The 20,661-nt window shown below is 54.9% G+C and overlaps 1 protein-coding gene and 1 long non-coding RNA gene across 6 annotated transcripts in view; one reads left to right on the plus strand and one right to left on the minus strand.

Moving 5' to 3' along the window:
* The window catches only part of ZMIZ1 (zinc finger MIZ-type containing 1), a 247,006-nt gene extending 241,271 nt beyond the window's left edge, over window positions 1–5,735 (minus strand). For all 4 annotated transcript variants that reach the window (XM_060205252.1, XM_060205317.1, XM_060205369.1 and 1 more), the window contains exon 1: window positions 5,587–5,735. The gene's annotated coding sequence lies outside the window, so the exon portion shown is untranslated. The remainder of the gene's footprint in view (window positions 1–5,586) is intronic.
* Window positions 5,736–6,025: 290 nt separating this feature from the next.
* On the plus strand, window positions 6,026–20,329 carry LOC132542744 (uncharacterized). Of its 2 annotated transcripts, none has more exons than XR_009553730.1 (2): window positions 6,026–6,433; window positions 7,388–20,329. It is a non-coding gene; the product is annotated as an uncharacterized LOC132542744 (long non-coding RNA). The 2 variants fall into 2 exon arrangements; XR_009553722.1 differs by having other exon boundaries at window positions 6,255–6,633.
* The last annotated feature ends 332 nt before the right edge of the window (window positions 20,330–20,661 follow it).

The following is a 20,661-nucleotide window of genomic DNA, read 5'->3' on the forward strand; positions in this document are numbered from 1 at the left end:
GCAGTGGTGTGAGCAGCAGACAGGCAGTGTCAGTGGGCAAAAAGCACCCAAGGGCTTCTTCAGGGCTGCTGTCCCTCACTGCGTGGGGCCTGACTCAGCCAGAGGAGGGGCAGGCTGAGTCAATGTCTGTATCTATAGAAACCATCGCAGCCTTGGACTGCACAGGGACCTGGGGCCTGACAACATCTCTGCTTCCTGCTCCAGGGTCAGGGGTGGGGGTGAGGGCCCCAGGCACTGACAAGCAAGTCCTGAGCAGTCATGGCAAAATGTGGGGTTCACAGTTTATGTGGGTTCTAAGACACTGCGCAAAAGGGGGTGGTGGTACTCAGCTACAGAGGGCGCAGGGTATGAGGTGCAGTGGGAAGTCCCAAGGCAAGTCCCACTGGTGAGCTTTCTAGGCTCCTTAACCTGGGTCCTTCCACACCCCACTCTCATTTTCAGGGTCCACACAGACTGGTGTATCCAGATCCCTGGGCTGCCTCCAGCACAGAGCACCGGCGTCTCGGCAGCTCAGGGCTGTGCCCAGGCTCACTCTCAGTTCATCTCACCTCTCTGAACCTCAGTTTTGTTCTCTCATAAATGAGGACAATTCCAAAGAGCAGCTTGCTCACACTATGGCTGTTGGGGCTCCACAAAGTTAAGAGAGAGTTTCTAAATTGGCCAAGTGTCCGAGAAAGGCAAAGGGCTGTGGTTCTGTCAGCAGCTGCCTATGGCAGGCAGCCAAGTGCTGGTGGTTAATTATTTATCTGGCCTGATCTTCCTGCCCTTACTGGACTACAAGCTCCTAAGAAACAGGAACTATCTTACACATTTCTGTGTCTCATGCAGGCCCCAGTCCACACACTACAGACTCTCAGTAAGCACCCACGACATCAGTGTTGGCCGCATACCTGACTTCAACCACCACACACATCTCCTGCTTTCTCTTCATCCCTCAAACAAGCAAAGCATCCAGAGGTGACACTGGCACACAGTACACAAAGACACAGGGCAGACCCCAGCCCACTGCCCTGCCGCCATCACTCCCAATAAGGGTTGGAAGTAGCCACTTGAAGGGTGCCCCCTCCTAACACCCCATGCCAGTATGGTGTGCCTGGATGCTAGGGATGAATCAGTGACCATTCAGGAAAAAATCAGTAGTCTGATTTGGAGCATCCTCAACACCTCAAGCCCCAAGTGTGGCTCAAGAGGGCTGGGTGTGCAGAAGGCATGCTATGCACTTGGCAAAGCTTGCAAGTTGTCAGAGGCTGCCTGAGGTGGTGAATGCCTTACCACAGGGAAGGGGGGCACAGGAGACCAATCTCTTGTCCAGATGCCAGGAAAGTAGGTTTGCATGGGAAAGCAGTTTCTGGAAAACATTCCTACCACTTCCAATGCAGCCTCTTTGTGCTTCATCCATTCTGCGCTCATGAGCTTTCCAGGCCTTTAGGGAGGGGACACATGTCTCCTGACCTGCTCATCATCTTCATGGTAAATGAGTGGGGCAGGAGGGGATGTACCTTGGGACCCATTCTACAGATCAGGAGACTGAGGTCCAGCAGAGTGAAGCTACTTGCCAGAAGCGATCAGTGGGCTCTAGCCACCTGACATCTGCCCCACAACTCTTCCAATAATGAGAAGACCTGTACAGTCACAATAGGCTCCTGGCAGCTTTCCCCAAAGCCTCTGCCTGGAACTGGATTTCTCAGCCTTCTTTACAGTGGGGGATGGGATGGGGTGGCGGGGACAACCTGGAACTCACCCCTAGAGCTAACAATTCAGTCAGGCCCTGTCTCCCCACCCCCATGCTCAGGGGTCCTAAGGACAAAGCATCCCCCCTCTCAGGAGGGTGTGGATAGAGGCCATTGCATCCTGCTGAGAGGTCAGAACAGTCACTAGGCAAGGCTGCAACAGGGCCTGGGGTAATTACTGCAGCCTGGCCTTTGTTGTCCACACAAAACCTAAAGAACCTCATAAAGATGAGGCTGTGATTGGGGCCCGGTGAGGGCCCTTGGGAGTAAAGTTATGAATGAAAACGTATGGGACCCCATCACAGCCTGTCCCTGCTTCCTGATTCCATAACAGAGAGCCTAGGGAAGCTTCCGGAAATTAACTTGCTGGTGCCCAGATTTCTCCCAGCAACCTCTCACCCTGAGCCTCGGGTTGAGATCACCTGCTGGGCCCTGGCTAATGCCAGAGAAGGCAGCATCCACACCCATGGCCTCACACTTGTGCTCAGCTACTCTAGGGACATGGCAGGGCCTAATGTATGTGCCTTCTGATCCATCTCTGACAGGCAGGAATATAGTGCTGCTGCAGCTCTTTCTAGAGTCCCCCCTTCTCTAGCTTTCTGAGTTTGAGACTCATTTCTGGGGAGTCAGAGATGTAGCTAAAAACCCACCTGAAATCATAAAACTTCAGACTAAAACCTTTTCTCCCATTGGGTGCATTTCCATGGCCACAGAGTCACATGTGTTCTGTCACAGATACAGACTCCCAAAGTGTTCCTATGATGGGGAAGAGAGTGTTTGGCTATGTGGCCAAACCTCAGTCTCTGGATCTCTCTCCACTTTGCTCCTGGCTGTGAAGGAAGATCCTCCACCCTCATTTCCTTCATACAGAAAGGGACATTTTGTCCTCACAGAGAAGCCAGAAATTCTTTTTTTCTTTCCTTTCTTTTTTCCTTTTTTTTTTTTTTCTTCTATGCAGACAGGATTAGTTATCAAAATTTGCATAAGCCCAGCAATTTCTTCTGTCCAGCTCTTCTCCATGAGCCATGCCCCAAATGCCTGAAAACCCAGCCCCCCAAACCATTTCAAACTCTTGAAAACTCTGGACTGTTCCCTCCACCAGTAGTAACCCCAATATCTCTGCCCCTCCTTCCCTTACTGCCACCAACAATCAAAGTCTAAAGTTTTGAGATGTCCATGTGAAAACAGCATTTCATAATCTTGTGACTTGGGACAGGGAACTGCTCTGTCCTTTTGGGAAAAACAAAACCAGACCAACATCATAAAACTCAGAAGAAAACACCATCTCCCTCCAAATGCATTCCCTTGGCCCCAAAGTCACACGTGCTTTGTGGCAGATAGGCTTTCAATGTGTCTTTTGTTTGATGCTGGTGTTTCAACATCCTCAACTTGAGAGAAAGGTCAGCATAAGGCTTGGGGCATTCATGAACCACACCACCAGGGCAAGGCTGCAGGCAACTTAGGAGTTAGGCCAACCAAACCCCTCCCCACAACACTAGACTCCCTCAAAGAGCAGCCAGGACAGAGAGAGTTAGGGCCTTGTTCTCTTATCTGAACTTCCATGATGTCTTAGTAGCAACTTTGAAACTCTGGGGACTAGGCAAATGCCAGGCCAGGCCAGGCAAGGCAGAATGCACTAGCAGCCAGGCTGTCCATTCTCCAACCACAGCGTCTGCCCCTTTATCTCTACCTTAAAAAAAAAAAAAAAACAATAATAGCAAACCCAGGCACCTCTGGGAACAGCCTCTGGCCTCCTGCCCTGCCCTGTCCTCACACCCACGAGGGAGGAGGAGACAACACTGGTTAACCCTCAGTCTACCAAGCCCTGTTCCCAGCTTGCAGCCAGGAGACAAACTGTTGCTCAAGAAAATCCTCCAGAAACCCGTTGGCACCAGGAAGCAATTCCTGGCCACTGCTGCTCATCCTCAAACCAGGGGGTTCTGAGAGCCAGAGGCGGTGCCTGCCTCCTGCTTCAATCTGTGGGACTGGGCTCTATTCTCATACCCTGGGCAGTCTACCCTGGGGGCTCCAAATGGCAAAGCCAGGAGGAGGAAAAGGCTGGCCGAGCAGTGCCCTTGCCCTGCCAGCCCAGCCGCCAGCTTCTTGGAGGACCTCTGAGAGAACATTTGTTTGGGCTGCCAAGTTAAATCTTCCTCCCTCATGTCAGGGCATTGGAAAAGCAGTCAGGGGAGAGGAGAAGGGGGAGAGCGGGGAGGGGAGGGGAAGGAGCGGTGGGAGGGTGGGACGGACGGAGGGAAGGAGGGCGGCGAGCAGGCTTTAGGAGCCCCAGTAACTCGGGCACCGCCGGCTGAGGAAGCGGCTCCCAGGCAGGCGCACCTGGGCAGGGCAGGGGCTGGGCCGCCGGCCTTCACGGCCAGCCACTGGGTGCCCCGCGCCCTCGGTGTCTTCCCGGGCAGAATTTCTCTCCTGGTGCCCGGTTAGAGGGGCGAGGTGAAGAGGGAAGGCAGGCGGGCAGGGAGGAAAAGTTTGAGGCAGGGCAGGTAGAGGAGCGGGAGGGACTAGCCCCGTGCTCCCGCTGTCCCCCAGGGAGGGGTGGGGGGCCTGGGCCCGCAGCCCCTGCGCGCTCCCGCCCGGGTTGTTTACATTCCTGGAGTGTCTTTTAAACCCGGACTGTGGCCGGTTCCCGGCCTTCTCAGGCGGCGGCTCCGGGGCAGTCTCCCGTGAAAATCCGCTGGCGCACAATAGCCGGGAAGGCGGTAGCCCCTCGCCCGCGCCCCCGCTGCTCCTGGGCGGGGAGCCTGCCCTTCGCACCGCGCCCTCTCCCCGTCCGGTCGGCCTCCTGGACAAATGTCCCCGGAGAGGGGGCGACTCGCTCCCGCTGCCCGCGACCCCAGACGCCCAGGCCGCGCTCCCCACTGCTTTCCCCCACCACAGACGCCAGGAATGCGAAACAATCTTCCAGAGTCCGCCCACCCCACTCTCTCCTTTCCCCCTTACCACCCCAGGCAATCTATCTCCAGCTCCGGCCGGGCCCCCCACTCTCCATCCTGGCCGGCCGGCCTCCCACTCCCGCGGGGCCGCCGCCGCCAGAGACAGAGACGGAGAGGAAGAAAGAAGACTGGGAAATTACTTTCGTATTTGCAACGCGCGCGCACACAGACACGCACATCTCCCCCAGGGCTTCCCTCCTGACCCGGGGAACCTGGTCCAGGAGGCGGCCTTCCCGCCCCTCTCCGGCTTCCAGAGACCCAGAGGAAGCGAGCCCTGCACACACCTCTCGGCGTGCCAGGCTAGGACCGCGCGCCGCGTCTCCCCGCGGCAGGGCAATTCACACACAAACAACTTAACCGCGCCCCCGCCTCCCATTTACAAAAGTGTGTGTTTTCCCTGGAAATTCAGATGCACAACTTAACGCCACCACCCCCTGGCCACCCCAAGACCCGCTGCTTTCCCAGGCGGTTCTCGTCCACCCAGGGCGCACAACTTCGCGTCTCCCCCAAAGGAGGCTGGGGAGGCCGAGGTAGTCCTTCAGTCCTTCCCGAATCTCGGTCCTGCCCGGCCCCCTGGGTGTACCGAGCCGGGGCTGGAGGCGCAGCGGCAGGAGACCGGCGCCAGGTCCGCGCGCGCACAACCGCACTCTCGCCCGCACACCGCGCAGACCCGGTCTCCGCGCAGCTGGAGCCAGCCCCGCGCAGACCCGCGATCGCCACTCGCCTGGGCCTCGGCCCCCGCCCGCCAAGGGAAGCGCATCGCAGCCGGGCTCTCCCGGCCTGGCGGACTCTCCAAGGGAAAAGCCCCAGCGCCCCGCGTCCCACGCTCGGACCGCAGGAGCCCACGGGGGCCGGGGGTGGAAAGCCCGGGACCGGCGGGCGCTCGGATCTGGCTCCAAACTTACCGGGCGCTGCGAGAGCCGCTGCCGCCGCTGGAGGACGCGCCGCTGCCACTGCCGCCGCTGCCGCCGCCGCCGCCGCGGGGCAGGGCCGGCTCGGGCCGGGAGGAGCGCGACGAGGGCGCTGCGCTGGTCTCCGCTCGGGCTCCGGCTCCGGCTCCGCACCGCCCGGGGCGAGGGTCACCGCGCTCTGCCGCGGCTGCTCGCCCGCCCGGCCGCTGGCTGGCTCGCTCGTTCGCTCGCTCTCCCAGGCGCCCGCCGCCGCTCGCTTTTTTAATGTCCACAGACAGTGAAAAGGAACTCGGCGTTAGGGGGTGAGTAAGTGAATCAACTCGCCCGGAGCCGAGCAAGTTGAAGTGTCAGATTACATTGGCTATTCTATTTCCAAAGGGCCCCGCGCCGCCGGCCGCTCGCAAAAGACGGCGCGGAGCAGCGGGCGGACTGGAGCGCCGCGTCTCCACAGCCGCCGCCGGCTCTAGGCTCCACTCGCCTGGCTGCGCGCTCTACGCTCTCTCGCTCTCTCCCTCCCTCGCCGACCTCTCCCTCCACTTGCGTTCTGGCTTCCCCGCGCCTGGGTCTCGGCTGTTTCCAAGCTTCTCTGTGACTCCGATCGACTTCGTTCGTCACCACCCCCTCCCACGACTCACCTCCCTTTTTTTCTCCCCCTCCCTTCACTGCTCCCAGACCGCCCCCCCCCTCCACTTCTCCCCCGCCCCAGCAAGTTTGGAGTAGGAGAGGAAACTGAGCTTAAAGGGACCCAATGGGACGAAGGGGGCTCACGAAGGTGCCCTCCCCATCCCCGTGGCTTGCATGCCCCCGACTGGAGCGCACTCTGGGCAACCGACGCTGTCAGGTACCCGAACCGGGGGCTGGGGGAGTGTGAGCGAACTGCTAATAAGATCGCTACCGACGCCTTTCCCGGAAGGAGATACTGGGGTCGCCCCGGACAGGCCAGTGGGGTGAGCAGAGGATACCCTCCGCCCCCCGCCAAGGGCGAGCACAGGGGAAACTGGAGCTTGGTCCCACGGTGGCTGGCGAGGAGAGGCGCGCAAGGTCTGTGCCCGGTCCCCTGCGCGGTTCATTCCCCCGAGACTCCACTGGGAGCACCCGGGCGGGGTGAGGGTCCCGGGGAACTCGGGTCTAGGTCTCTGTTCCCTACTGGGCACGGCCTCAGTGGCTGCGGAGAACGATGGCACTTTCAAGGAGCAGCTGGGGCACCCCATTCGCGGTTTTTTTTTTGCAGAGACCCACTCCCAGGAGCATTTCAGTGCTCACCCACTTTGGCTTATGTCCACTTCCACTCACACACAGAAACTCCTACACATTCGCGCCCACCGTCAGCACGCAAACTACCACACACATACATACACGTACTCTGTGCCTCGCAGATGTGCCCGTGTCCACAGTCACCGCAGACACACTCACACATGCAGGAACTGCGCGCACACACGTACACACCTCGCTGCACAGCACCACACACACTCAGAAAACAAAACACGCAGCCGCCTCCTGTTCACCAAATCCTCACGTTCAGGGAGATACACAAACACATGACCTCCCCCACCCACCCCCGTCCCCACTTCCTTTTCCACACCCCTCCCTCTAGCCCCCCGCCCCCGTCATGATTTGCGGCGCCCTGAGTCCCAAATCCTAATCAGCGCCCGCGCAGTCGGGGTTGGACACACATGCTAGCACGCACGCCCTCCCTCCCGCACAGGCGAGGCGAGGCGAGGCGGGGCGGGGCCGGGGGCGGGCCGGGGAGGGGGGTGGGGGGGAGCTTGGGCAGGGCGCCCGCTTTGGGTTCCAGGTGTGGTGGGGACTCCGCGCTCCGCGTTTTGCAGCCTGCCGCGGCGTCGGAGGCGAGGAAGGGAGCTGGAATAACAAAGGCAAGTTGGGGAGAGCGCAAGGGGGCGCAGCCCTGACCGGGCTGCGGGGGGGAACCCAGCTTGGCCCTGGCTTCGGAGGCTGCGGGGTCTCGGGTGCCAGGAGCGGGTGGAGATGGGATGGGTGGGGGGGGAGAAGTGTGTGGGCGAGGGGCGGGGCCCAGGCGTGACGTCAGAGAACAATGACACCGCCGGGGGGCGGGCACCGAGAGGCAGCCGGGGCGGGGGTCTCCCCGGGGGCCCAAGACCAGCGGAAGACGTCCTGCCCGGGCCCGGCTGCTGCCTGATTGACGAGGCCCGCTGGGGAGCGCGGACGTGCCACGCAGACTCCCGGGATCGCCCGGGCCTCCTGGGCATTGACCAGCGCCGACCGACGCGGGGACCCGGCCGGAGGAGTACTCCCCATTTTTCGTCCCCCCATTTTAGAACATCCTTCCGAGGGTTTCTCTGACCTCGGCTTGAACTCCTTCCGAGCCGGCGAGATCACTCCTTACGCCGCCGAGGGAGAGGAGGCACAATGCATTTGCCAGCCCTGAATGCATTCTCAAGGCTACGGGTAGCGGACTCAGCCTGGATTCCCGAGGGCTCAGAGAACTGCGGCTCAGGTCCACTGGGTGTGGGGTGTGTGAGTGGGGGGAAAGCCTGTTCCATTTCCCCAGGGGAAATCCTGGCTCCCTAGGCCTTGGATGAAAGGGAAGGCTTCTCCTCTCTGGGCCTCAGTCTTTTGGCCTGTCATTCGGACTGGCTGCCCTTTCTGCTCCTGGGGGGGGGGGGGGGTCCGGAAGCGCTTCTAGACCTCTAGGGAGAAACTAGGAGGCATTGATCTCAGCCCAGTCCCTTAGGAGTGAGCTTCTCCCTGGCAGCCTGGATGGATGGCCCCGGGAAGCTGAGGGGCCAGGAGACCTGAGAAGCAGTAGCAAGCCAGACTATAGGCTGGAGAGTGAGGATACAGCTCAGTGAATGGTGGCTGGAACCACTGCAGTCTGCACTCTGTCTGCACTCTCCTAGCAATTCATAGTTTTGCAGCAGCCAGAAAATCACCTCCCCACACCAGGCCTACAGCCTCTGGATGGAGTGTCAGGACCTGCTGGAGGGGTGAGAAGCCAGTTCCAGCCAAGAACTAGAGCCACCCTGTTGCCACCATCGCTTAGGTCAGAATGCTCTGCGCTCTCAGGAAGTGGGGAGATGCAGGTGACCTTAGGGGTGAACACGCACATCCCAAAATTCCTGACCAGAGGATACCTGTCTCCTGCTCCCAGTCCTCTGGATACCAGGAAGCAGCTACAGAGCACAGAGGGGACAAGCCCCACACAAGCAGCAGTTCCTGCAGTGTGGAGCCAGAGCCAGGGAAGCTGCAGCTCTTCCCAGCTGAGCAGGCATGGGTGGTACTTGATGGCTGCAAAGCTGGGGAATCTCACCTGAACTCTTCCCTGGGACCCAGGGCTCCAGTTCCTCCTACTTCTGCCTTTGCCATTTTTATTTATCTTTCAGAGAGGTAACAAAGCAGGCTGGATCTCTGTGAGGTCTTGGAAGAAGCTTGGCGCCTACTGTGTGTTGGGAAGTGGAGTGAGAGCCTCTTAGGTGTTGGTTCATTAAAAGTTCACACAGCCTCAGATTAGGTGCTGTTATCATTCCCTCCTTTAAAGAAAACTGCACAGTGAGTGACTTGTCCAGAGTCAATTAGGATCAAACTCAGGCCCTCATTAACAAAGTTTCCTGGTGGTCTCTTAGCCCCAGCTGCACAGCCTTATTCTATAGGCTCTCTGTATGGCTCTGGGCTATTTTTCTCCCCTCTCTGGGACTCTGTAAACCAAGGGCAAAGTCTCTTGGTAGTGGTTAGGCTTCTTTAGAGAGGTGTGTTCCTACTACCCCCACTCCTTCTCCACCTCTCAGCCTTGACCTCTGTGGCTCTGGAGGTCTAGGGGCAGGGGCGGTGGGGAGGAGGGATAAAGCAGAGAGGAAAGTGCTCTCATTTCCCAGCCACTGAGAACTGGAAGATGGCTCCTGCTTGGCTAATGCAGGTTCATAAATCACCTGGCTCCAGATGCGGCTTCAGGGCCTGTTTGCATGTGTGGGCAGCATGGAGCTGGCTTGTGGGTACCAAGACAGGGTCAGCCTGCACCACTTTCAGAGCAGACTCAAGTGACAATGCCATCAGCTCAACAGAAGGCCACTGCTTTGGCCTAGTCCTTTGGGAGGTGCAAAGTGGAGGCTCAGCATGGGGCATGGTGTTTCAGGCTGGTAGGCAGGGGGCCCCCAGCTGTCTGGGTAGGGGGAGCAACATGGGGAATGGTACTTGTGGGGGTGGATTCATACTTCTTCAGACTGTGTGTGTGTGTGTGTGTGTGTGTGTGTGTGTCTCCACAGAAGGACCTAGGGACACCTAACATCGGGACCAAAGGAGCAGAGTGGTCATGTTTGTTGAACACTTACTGTATGCCCAAGTAAGCACTGTTTATATGCTGACAAGAAAACATTACATAGATTCCCTTCATCCTCCCACACATATTTCACCTCCCCCCAAAAAAATACTCAGAGAAGTTGAGTGGCCTGCAGCCTGTCCAGTGGGTGTGGCTGAACTTGCTTCCAGTTCTGGACTGGGCACAGGGTGAGAAAGGGGACCTACCTTCATCTCATCACCAGTTCTCAGTGCACACAGGTTATCTTTGGGGGTAATCTGGGGTGGTGCAGACCCTCTCCAACTTGGGGGGAATGAATGACCAGGATCCCTCCCATAGTGGCACTGGGTCTCCGCCCAGCTATGATTGGGACCCATGCCTTTGGGGATGAATGGCTGGGCCCTGCAGAAAGCAAATGTGCTGCCTCCCCATATTCCTATAAAATAAGGCCCTTCATTCTGAGGCCACACCCTCCAGGCCCCTGATAATCCCTCAGCTGACCCAGGTGCTCTCTCCTGCTGTGCTGCCTTCTCTGTCTCCATTAGTCCTGGAGCTCTGCCCTTTGCTTCCAGAGTCACCAACACAGCCAGCAGCCAAAGCCTTGTCCAAATGGAAGACCCTAACAGAGCAGACTGAGCAGTGGCCTCAGCATCTGGGACACCTGCCCAGCCAGCCCACCATGGCCCAATGGCTTGAGCACATCTCAGACTTTCTGTGGGTCTCCATTTTCCCATTTGTCAAGTGAGACAGTGTGGCATACATACAGGATGCCCCATGGGAGCATCTGCTTGTCCTGTGAGTCCTTCTGCCCTTGAATTAAATTACTCTAGAGTTGGAGGGGATCTTGCTTTGAGGAGGAGTGTTCTCAGAAGCCCCATCTCATCAGGTAGGGACAGGAATGGCCTGTCCAGGCCTGTGAATAGGTAATGGCCTTCCACTTCCCTCAGCAGGGACCTTTTATAGGTGACACTAAGCCCCAATGGGATCCGTGGCCACATGATGAGGGAGTGTCAGAACTGGAACAAGAACCAGGTCCTCTAACTCAGGGCCTCTCACCTGTCCCAGTGACCAGGGAAGCCACCTGGGAGCTAAAGTGACAAACACTGCTCTGGGGTGAGTCTGGGACAAGTGACCAGGGGAGGTTAGAGCATTCCACCTTCTTTCTGATAGCTCCTGCACCTGTGGTAGGGATTGGTGGGGGTTGTGGTAGAGTTCCCTTCCATTCTGGTACTAGGGAGGAATTGGGGGTGGTGGTGGGGGAAGAAGACCTCAGAGTCTGAATATCTTCCCTTCTCACCTGGACCACAGCTTTCTGGTTTCAAGACTCAACCTCCCACCCTCACCCTAGCCCTGTCATTTTGAGTGGCTTCCAGAACAGTGAGCTTTATATAATGCTCTTAGCTCCTGGGACACACGCCTAGGGACCTTTGAGGCTGTGTCTGCAGCCACCTGCTCCAAAGCCTACTGTGATAACCAGCAGAGGAGCTGTCTCCCTGGCCTCCCCCTAATGCCACTGTACCTCCTCTTTCTCCAGCAGCAGCAGCAGCATGGACGTTATGTCCTTACTATGTGCCAGGCTCTGAGGCTCCTGCACACAGGCACGAATCCTCTGCACCCCTTGGGAACTGATTAGTAATTATATTAACTTAGCCATTTTTCAGATGAGTAAACCAAGGCACAGAGCATTTCTTTTGTCCAGTGTGACTTGTTATTAGCCAGGCAGGTTGCCACCTCCCTAACCAAACTGTAGGCAGTAGGATGATTTACTGTTCTATTACCCTGCACAGCACCCGAGTGACTGCTAGGCAGTCAGGTGCAGTGAAGGGACCATACAGCTCTCCAGGAGCTTGTAAGCCCACACTCAATACTACTTCGAAAGTTTTGGGGGTAGGGAGAAGTGTTAGCACAGAATGGAATCTGGAAGGCAAGCTCTGCTGGGGAACTGTGGAGGAACAGGTCAGAGTAAGGAATGAAGCTGCCCTAGGTCACACAGCAGCAAGAGGCCTTAGCAGGACTGGGGCCTTGGGGTCCCAGAATGATGTTCCTTCTTGCTCCTGGCAGCTGGCCCTGGGGGCCCTGCATCTTGTGTTTTTTCTCAAAGACACACAGCCTCAGGCACCTCCACTATGCTGAGCTTTTCAATGAGTGGCTCAGTCCTTCTCTCCCCTCTATTAAAATTAAAAAGAAGAAAGAGACCCAGGCATTGTTCCTGACTACAGCTGGTGCCAACTAGAATCCTGCTGAACAGAAAGAAGTGGGGAGTCAGGCCACCCAGGGGTCTGGCTGCTGACACAAGGCCTTTCTATTTTCTTTCCACTGGGGCCTGGGTTGCTGTGCCCCTAAATGGGCACCCTCTCCACCTGCCTCCCTGGCCCTCATCCTGCCTTCACTGCCCTCAGCCTCTTTGGCAGAAGTCAGATGTCACTTGGGAGGGCTGTAGGAACACTGCCACCCCCAGCTGTCCAGCCTCCTCTACACACAGCCTAGGGGAAGCTGGATGCCCATCTACACCAGTTTGTCCCCTGCCCTATGATGGTGGTGGTGGGGGTTGGGCTTGGATGCCTATCTTGGAGAGCAGCAGACAGAGATCCTTCCTCTGTGGACTCATCTGGAGCACTGGTTAAATTTCAGCCCATCCTACCCCATCTTACCCCCTCCTGACTTGGCAGGTGCCAGTCCATCCTCAGCTCTCCCATTCAGTGGCTGTAGGCTGGGGCAGGGAATAGTGGCAACAAACAGCTGTATGGAGATAAATACTTTTGAAAGTTACTGCTCTCAGAGACTGGTGCATATGGAGAGAGGGGGGAGAGAAAGAGAGAGAGAGAGAGACACTGAGGAAGACTGAGGATACTAAACATCACTCTGGTACCTGTGCTTACAGGATTAATCTCAGGACCCCATGCTTGAGAGTCCAAGGCTTTATCCACTGTGCCACCTCCCGGACTAAGTGCAGAGTTTGTGAAGAGCACTTGTTTTCCCTGAATGCTGCTGCAGCCCTAAGAGGCAAGTAGGAGTTGTGAAACCACTCTGCAGATGAATAACCCAGGGTTCAAGAGGCTCTGTGGTTTGACCAGCCTCATATACAAAAGGGTATAGCTGATATTTGAACCCTGGCCTCTCGATGCCATGTCTTTCAGCAGGAGTGCATATCTCTCCCCTCGGTGATGATCTCCGATGATAACAGGCCCAGATTTCCAAATGCCTTCAGGACACGGGATCCCAGGCACACAGATTCATCCAGCGAATATTTATTGAACACTTGCTCTGTTCCAGGCACAAAAACTAGGCACAGGGGATCAGTGATATGTCCCATGCTGTTAGGGCTTAGAATGTGATGGAGGAGATAGGTTCCAGCCTGTGCAGGAGGGTCTCACTTCTCCAGTAGCCCAGCCCTGGGCCCTACAGGCAACTTTGATTGGAAGGCTGGAGACACTGTTTCTAGTCCCAGTGTCCCTTTTCCTCCCTGTGTGGCTTTGAAGTTTCCATCTGTGGAATTTGCCAGCACATAGCTCCACATACTTTTCCTCAGGTCCCTGCCCTACTCCCAGTATCTGAATCAAGTGGTTAATGATTTCCTTGCATGAATAATTACCCTGATGATTTTCTTTATGTAAACCTGACTTTTCCTAGGCTCTGAGAAAAAGGGTCTCTCGGCTCACACCCTCCTGGGAGTGGGGACTTGCTCCCTCAGCAGCACACAGCCTGCTCAGAGGTATACTAGAAAGTATTCAACATCTGATTCTCTGAGTGGAGAGCCATTTTGTCGAATTTACTGTTTTCCATGGTGCAAAGGCTCCCACCAAGGCCAGTTTCAAACCAGCACTAGCACCTAGCGTGCTCAGCTATGAAGATTGAGCAATTGGCCCTTTTGAACCAGTCCTGGCTGGCTCCAACACACCACGGAGTAGCATTGTTTAGCTCACCTTGCGGAGACCTCCTGGTCTTAAGCCAAACACCTCACTGTCAGGAGCTCAGGTCAGGAAGTTTTGAGGAGCTGGAGGACAAGGGGGACCCTCTGCTCCATGAAGACCTTCAGAGAATTGGAAGAATTGACCCTGTCTCCTTATGGGGACAGCAGGAGTGGGGGAGGTTCCTGGACCAAGTGGGGTCAGGACATATCTCCCCTCCCCCTGCCTCCCACCAATATGTTTTGGGTCTCTGAGATGTTATATTCTGCTAATATATGTTATATTCTGCTAAGTATACAGACACAGAGCACCATGTCTTTGCACACACTGCCCTCACCCCCAGCTGGAACATCTCCCCACTCAGTCATCATCCTCTGAGGCTGCACACAATTGTCACCGGGTCTTGGAAGCCTTCCCTGACCTCCACCCCCTCCCCTCAGAGTGAAGACCCCCTCCCACACACAAACAAGCCCAAGTCTTTATCGGTCTCTGTTTGGCACTTATCACTTTCTACCTTGGATTACGGCTATTTGTGTACATGGCTTATCTTGCTGCCAGACTGAGCGGCAGCTTGGGCTTGTTGAAAGAGCATGGACTTTGGAGTCTTATGACCTGGCCCTGAATCCCAGCCCTGCCACTTTGAGTTAGGGACAGGGGGTGGGGAGATGGGCACCAAGGGGGGGGGACTACATTGCCTGTTGGAGCTTCAATTTCCTTCTCTGTAAAATGGGACTGGTTTGCGGGACAGAACTTGGGCCCCACACCTTTATGTATCCTTCCAGCGACAGTGGTAACAATGTGGACATTAACAACAGCTCACTACAACTACTACACACAGTGCCTGCAGTTGAACTTTTGGCATTTTCAGTTACCCGTGGTCAGTCATGGTTGGAAAGTACTATATGCAATAAGATATTTTGAGAGACCACAGTCACTTGTGGGCTCTACAGCTTATCACAGCATACTGTTACAACGGTTCTATTTTGTTTTTGCTGTTGCTACTTCCTTACACCTAATTTACAAATTACACTTTAGCATAGATTATATTTTAATTTCCACCAGGGATTTTTCTGGGACTTCTCCCCTACATGAATCCACCGTGTGGTAAAGTTTGTGATCTACCTTCTACCGGGTGAGCCATTTCCCAGCCTCTTAGCATAGGTGTATTTGTATAGGAAAAAAAAAAAAACTTTAATATATAATGTTTGGTTACTATCTGTGGCTTTTAGGACCCACTGGAGGCAGAGGGTGGGGGAGGGTATTGAGACTATATTCCTCCCAGACAAGGAAGAGGGCTATTGTACAGGGTATGGTTCTAAGATCTTACATATGTTAACTCATTTCATTCTTACAACCTTATTCCCCTTCCTAGGTGATCAGCTGAGACAGGTTAGACAGCAAACCGAAGGTCACACTGCTGGTGAGTGGAGAACCAAGTTTGGAATCCAAGACAGTTCAGAGCCGTAGCTGTGGAGCATTCTATTACATGGCCCTGCGGCACCGGCTCGGAGAGGTTCTGGGAGCCACAGGTGTTGGTGTGCCTCTGGTGCACCCCATCCTGTGAGCACCCTCTCCTTGTCTGTGGACTGGGGCGGCACTGCACAGAGAAGCTCCTGGTCTGATCTCCCAGTGGGTAAAGTGCTCAGCTCTGAAGAGAGGAGTATGTTAGGTTGCTGGTGGGCAGGGGGCCAAGAGTCCACTAGTGGATAAGGCAGTCAGAGAAGCTTCAAGGACAGGCATGATAGCTCGATTGGATAGTGTGCCTGCTTTGGTATGCACGCAGCCCAGCTTCTAGTCTTGCCCTTAGGCAGGGCTGGAAGAAGCTTTGGTGCTTTGGTGTGTTGGGATCTTTCCAACTCTCTCCCTCTGTCCTGCCACTATCTGGGAAAAAGGAAGTCTGCTAGGGGCTGTCAAGCCCCAGCATCAACAAAGAAGAAACAAACAAAACAACGACTACAGAGAAGGCTTCCTGAAAGAGGTGGCATCTGCAGTGGTCCTTGACAGCTGAGGATTTAGACCAGAATGGATGAGGCACAGAGAAGCAAAGAAGCAGGGGTGCAGGGGTACCTTCAAGGGTTAAATGTCAAGACTTGCCGTTTCCCCCAGTTCTGGTGGGTGCTTAGAGACCATGCACATGTGGAGAGTTGTGCTGGTGATACAGCCTGTGAATCAGGGACATCTGAGGAGTGGTTCCAGGGGCTTTGGAAGCTAGTGCAGATCCTCTGAAGAGCTGAGAGCCAATGGGGCTGTGCCAGAGGCAAGGGGGCTGTTTTACCCTTCTCTGTCCTGGCTTCCTGACTCCTGGTCTCCTCTGGCCGTGTCCCTCCCTTCTTCATGCCTGCTTTCCCCATCTGCAGAAGGGCCCCAGGCATAGACCTTTCAGTCTTTACAGGGGCAGGCAGAGCTGCTGGGGGGTGAGGGTAGAATGCTGTTACTCCAGGGCAGGAAGTATGTGTGGGGGTGGTGGTGGTGGTGGTGGTGCTTGGTAGAAAGTGGAATGCTGGAAGTGGGGGTGGGGGTGGGGGTGGGAGGTGGGGAGGTGGGGAGCCCTGTGTGCAGTGGGGAGCCAGTGAGCACCAAGACTGCAACTGCCAGTTGGCTCTGGCTGTCCTCATGATTCCCCCTGCACCACATGCTTCATTGTCCAGGCCCTGCCACGGGCTGCCCAGCTCTGCTGTCTTCAGAGCAGCCTTCCTCCCAGGCTCCTGCCAAGACAGGCTCCTGGCAGGCTCTGGGCTGACCCTGCTCCTCCCACCCGCCAGCAGGTGCTGCCCCACCACGCCCCCTCCAGGTAGTAGGGAATCCTTCTCAAGCAATACATTGTGAGCCAGGGGCTGCTTTAAATGCTTCCTGTTTATTGACTAATTTAATCCTCACAAACAGTGAGTGTCCCTCTCCCTTCGGATAAGGAAACTGAATCATGGAGAGGCTTTGCAATGCGGTCTCACTACAGTTGGATGGCAGAGTATGTGAAGCCCCCAGATCAAGCTGTTAACTCCAGTCCCCTGACACATCTTCCTTCTCATTCTAAGTCCTTGCGAGACTCCTCTACCCACACATGCACCCCTATGTCCCTACTCATTGGACACCAGGGTCAACCAGGCTCACAGTTAATAGATTCACAGATGTGTGGAGGTGCTATGCCCACCCTGCACAGGCACAAAGGCATACATATACACAAATGCACACATACATGCTTTCCTCTCCTGTGTCCTTGAGTGGTTGGGTGGGCTCATGGTACCGTATGCCCTCCTTGGCCCACACCCGGCATCCAGCCTTTGTGAATGCCATTATGGCCCATGTCTTTTCGTTCCTGTCCATTCAAGTCCAAGGTTCCGGAATGTGAGCAGTGCAGCCACTTTCACTGCACTCTTGCTCCAGAACAAGAAGTAAGTATCCCTGAGCCTCAGGGATAAGGCAGGGGCTAGAGAGTGGATGGTTACCCTTCCCCCAATGCCTTGGGAGGCAGAAGGAACAGCAGGAAGAGGAAAGTGAATTAATCCTGGCCTCCCCTCCTCTGGACTCTCTGCGATGCTAATTCTCCTTGCCTTTGATCTGTGCTTCCCTACCACTCCAGCCCAGGCCCCTAACTCTGATCAGGACTGGATTTTGGGCCTGGTTTGAGATTAGGGGTGCCCGGAGTGCACCCTGGGCCTAGCCCTGTGAGGCAGATTGAGGTTTCTTTCCTGGAGTGATGTCTTGGGAATTAGAATCCTGGTTACTGACCCCCAGCGTATGCAAAACACTTGCCTTTACTAGAACTCTGTCTGATGTCTGTAAAAGTGGTTGGGGTTCCCATTTGACTCAGAAGCAGAGTGAGGAATGGGGGCTTTGGTGGTGAATGGATTCCAGAGACTTCCTGACCAGTGAACAGTGGGTCTGAACACAGAACACAGAGCTTCCAACCCCAGTCCACCCTGCTTCCACTGAGAGGCTGTTTGTTCTGGTGGGTTTCAAGCAAACACAACTTCTGTGTCAGGAGCCATGTTCAGAGGGCATCCTCTCATCCAGTGCCCCCACTAGTGCCTCCAACATGTGGAAGCTGCCACGGTAACCAAGCTGCCACAGTGAAGTCTGGATTCAAACCAAATACCAAGCTGCTCACTTTTCAAAGGGGACACAAAGACTCAGGAAGGAAAAGTGATGTGCCGAAGCCAAGCTGGCTGTGCATTCATCCCCTACCATCCCAACCTTATTCTGGAAAAATCCAGAATCCCCGATGGGCGAGTGGAGCTGTGAGCAGAATCCTGGCCAGGCCCCTATTAGGGTGCCAAACTCAGGTAATCACACAGAGGCATTGCAGCCAACCTCGCCCCACAACATCCCCATAAACATGGGCATAAACACCATTAAAACTTTTATTACGCTGTATTTCATGCATAAAAGACCATTTGTGAGCTATGGAACAAGTGAAAATAAATGCTCATGACCATCGTACTTAAAAATCAGGAAGACAGGTGGGGAAGTGTTGGGTATGCAAATAGACTCTTATGCCTGAGGCTCCTAAGTCCCAGGTTCAATTCCCCATACCATCATAAGCCAGAGCTGAGAAGTGCTCTGGTGTTTCTCTCTGTCTGTCTTTCTGCATCTCAATAAAATAAAATTTTTTTTTAAAAAAGAATGTTTAAAAAAATAAAGAAATTAATCTTGAAAAAAAAAAAAACCAGGAAGACACTAGGGAGCTCGGACCCTCGTGTGGGGTTGGTTCCCTGTGCCAACGGGATTTTGGAGATACTGAGATACAGAGAACGTGCATTCTTCAAAGGTGATGAGGGGGAGATCTGAAGAGAGACTTGTACCCCCATCCACCCCTCCTCTACAAGGGCTTCCTTCTGACCATTTACCACATTAGGGTTCCTTGCACCCAACTCCCCTTTCTGTACTTTCACTGCACAGAGAGCTCTGAAACAGGACACTCCTTCCTGGTGCAGTCAGCAGAGGCAGGGTTGGTGATCTGGCAGGTGAGCATCCTCCCAAGCAAGGCCTGCTGCCAAATCTTTGCACAGGTTGTTCCTACCACCTGGAATGCCTTACCCACCCATTCTGCTCAGGAAACCTAGCTCCTTTTAGGTCCAGCTCTATAAAGTTTCATGTCCCCCATACCCCATAGGGGAGGCAGAGCTATGGAGGAGGGGAACAAGACTTTCTCCATGACTTCTTCACTTCTATCCCAGAGTTGCATATTGCCCACCTCAAAATAGCCAGAGTCCTTGTCTGTTGACCCTCTGCCAGCCCTATAGGGCATGTAGCTACAGATATATATATATATATTTTTTTTTGCCTCTAGGGTTATTGCTGTGGCTCAGTGCAGGCACTACAAATCCACTGCTCCTGGCAGACATTTATTTCCATTTTTTAAAAAAGTAGTGGATAAGACAGAGAGAAATTGAGAAGCGAGGGGGGAGAGAGAAAGACAAACACCTGTAGACTTGCTTCACCACTTGTGAAGCATCCCCCTGCAGGTGAGGAGCTCGAACTCAGATCCTTGCACGGGTCCTTGTGCTTAGTACTATGGGTGCTTAGCTGAGTGCACCACCACCTGGCCCCCTTCTTATTTTTATTAATTAATCTGATTGCCACCAGGGTTATTGCTGGAGTTTGGTGCCTACACAGCTGATCCACTGCTCTTTGTGGTCATTTCCACCCCCTTTTCTTTCTTTTTCCTTTTTGACAGATACAAATTGAGAGGGAAGGGAAGGAGGAGGTAGAGAGGGAGAGAGAATAAGACACACCTACAGCACTACATTTGTGAAGCTTCTTACCTGTAGGTGAGGACTGGGTGCTTGAAACCAGGACCTTGCACATGATAACCTCAACCAGGTGTGTCACTACTCAAGATTATTCTTTATCCCCAGGTCCTAGGCACAGCCAGGCACCAGAGTGGGGCAGACACTCCTCAAAGGAGCAAGGCAGAATGTGGGTGAAGGTGACATGAAGTGGGCCTCCCCTTGGGACTCCATGGGCCAGGCCTTCCAAAGTCCCAGCCTATGTGCCCCAAGATCTGCCAGGAAATTTGGAGGCAAAGCTGGCAGGAGACCACTCAGGACGTCAGGCTGCTGCACACCTAGCTGTGATGTGGATGACGTGTGTGTGCTAGACACTTGGGCAGGCCAGTCGGTGTGTCAGGTGGGTGTGATGGGAGGTCACACGTGGAAGCTTACACACACACTTGTGCAAGCATGTGGTCCCAAGTGCACAAGCAGCCCTGTGAGCATCTTTGGCAATTCCCTTTTCCTGGCACCATTCCCTCTGACACGTGCCTGCTTTCTCTCAGAGTGTCACAGAGCACACTTGTAACAAAAGGATTGCAATGGGCAAAACCTGAGGGTTTGCCAGAGGTGTGTGGGAGACGGCTGGTCCCTGAGGGGAAAGGAGTGACATGACTCTCACACTGTCACCTGGCTCTGCTCTCCCATGTCCACAAGCCTTAAAGAACTAGCTGCCTCTGCCTCTACTTCCCAGATGAGTCCCTTGAGGTCACCTGTGGACCAGCCAGTAGTGAGACAAGATGATGAAATCAGAGGCCCATGCTTCGATTCTCACTTTGAGAGCCAGGAACCCCTACTTCCAAGGTAAACCTGGCCTCAGGAGGGGCTGCCCAGACCCTTCCCTTCATTCTCCCCTCCCATGAGAACTGCATTTGGGGGTGGGAGGCGTTAATGACAATTCTCAGAGTGTCCTGTAGGAGGGCGCCATAGCAGTTAGAGCAGTCATGGGGAGTAAGTTCCTGCTTAGTCCAACAAGACAGGATGGGACAGTGAATGTGTGAATTTTGGATAGGCCAGTCCTCCTCTTAATACATGCACAATGTACATACACATATGCTTGGCAAGAGAAGTGATGGGAGTTTGCCAAAAGGGTGAATACTGGCCCTCTGCTCCCAGCCCCCAT

Source organism: Erinaceus europaeus, chromosome 1, assembly GCF_950295315.1.
Source record: "Erinaceus europaeus chromosome 1, mEriEur2.1, whole genome shotgun sequence".
Classification (NCBI taxonomy): domain Eukaryota; kingdom Metazoa; phylum Chordata; class Mammalia; order Eulipotyphla; family Erinaceidae; genus Erinaceus; species Erinaceus europaeus.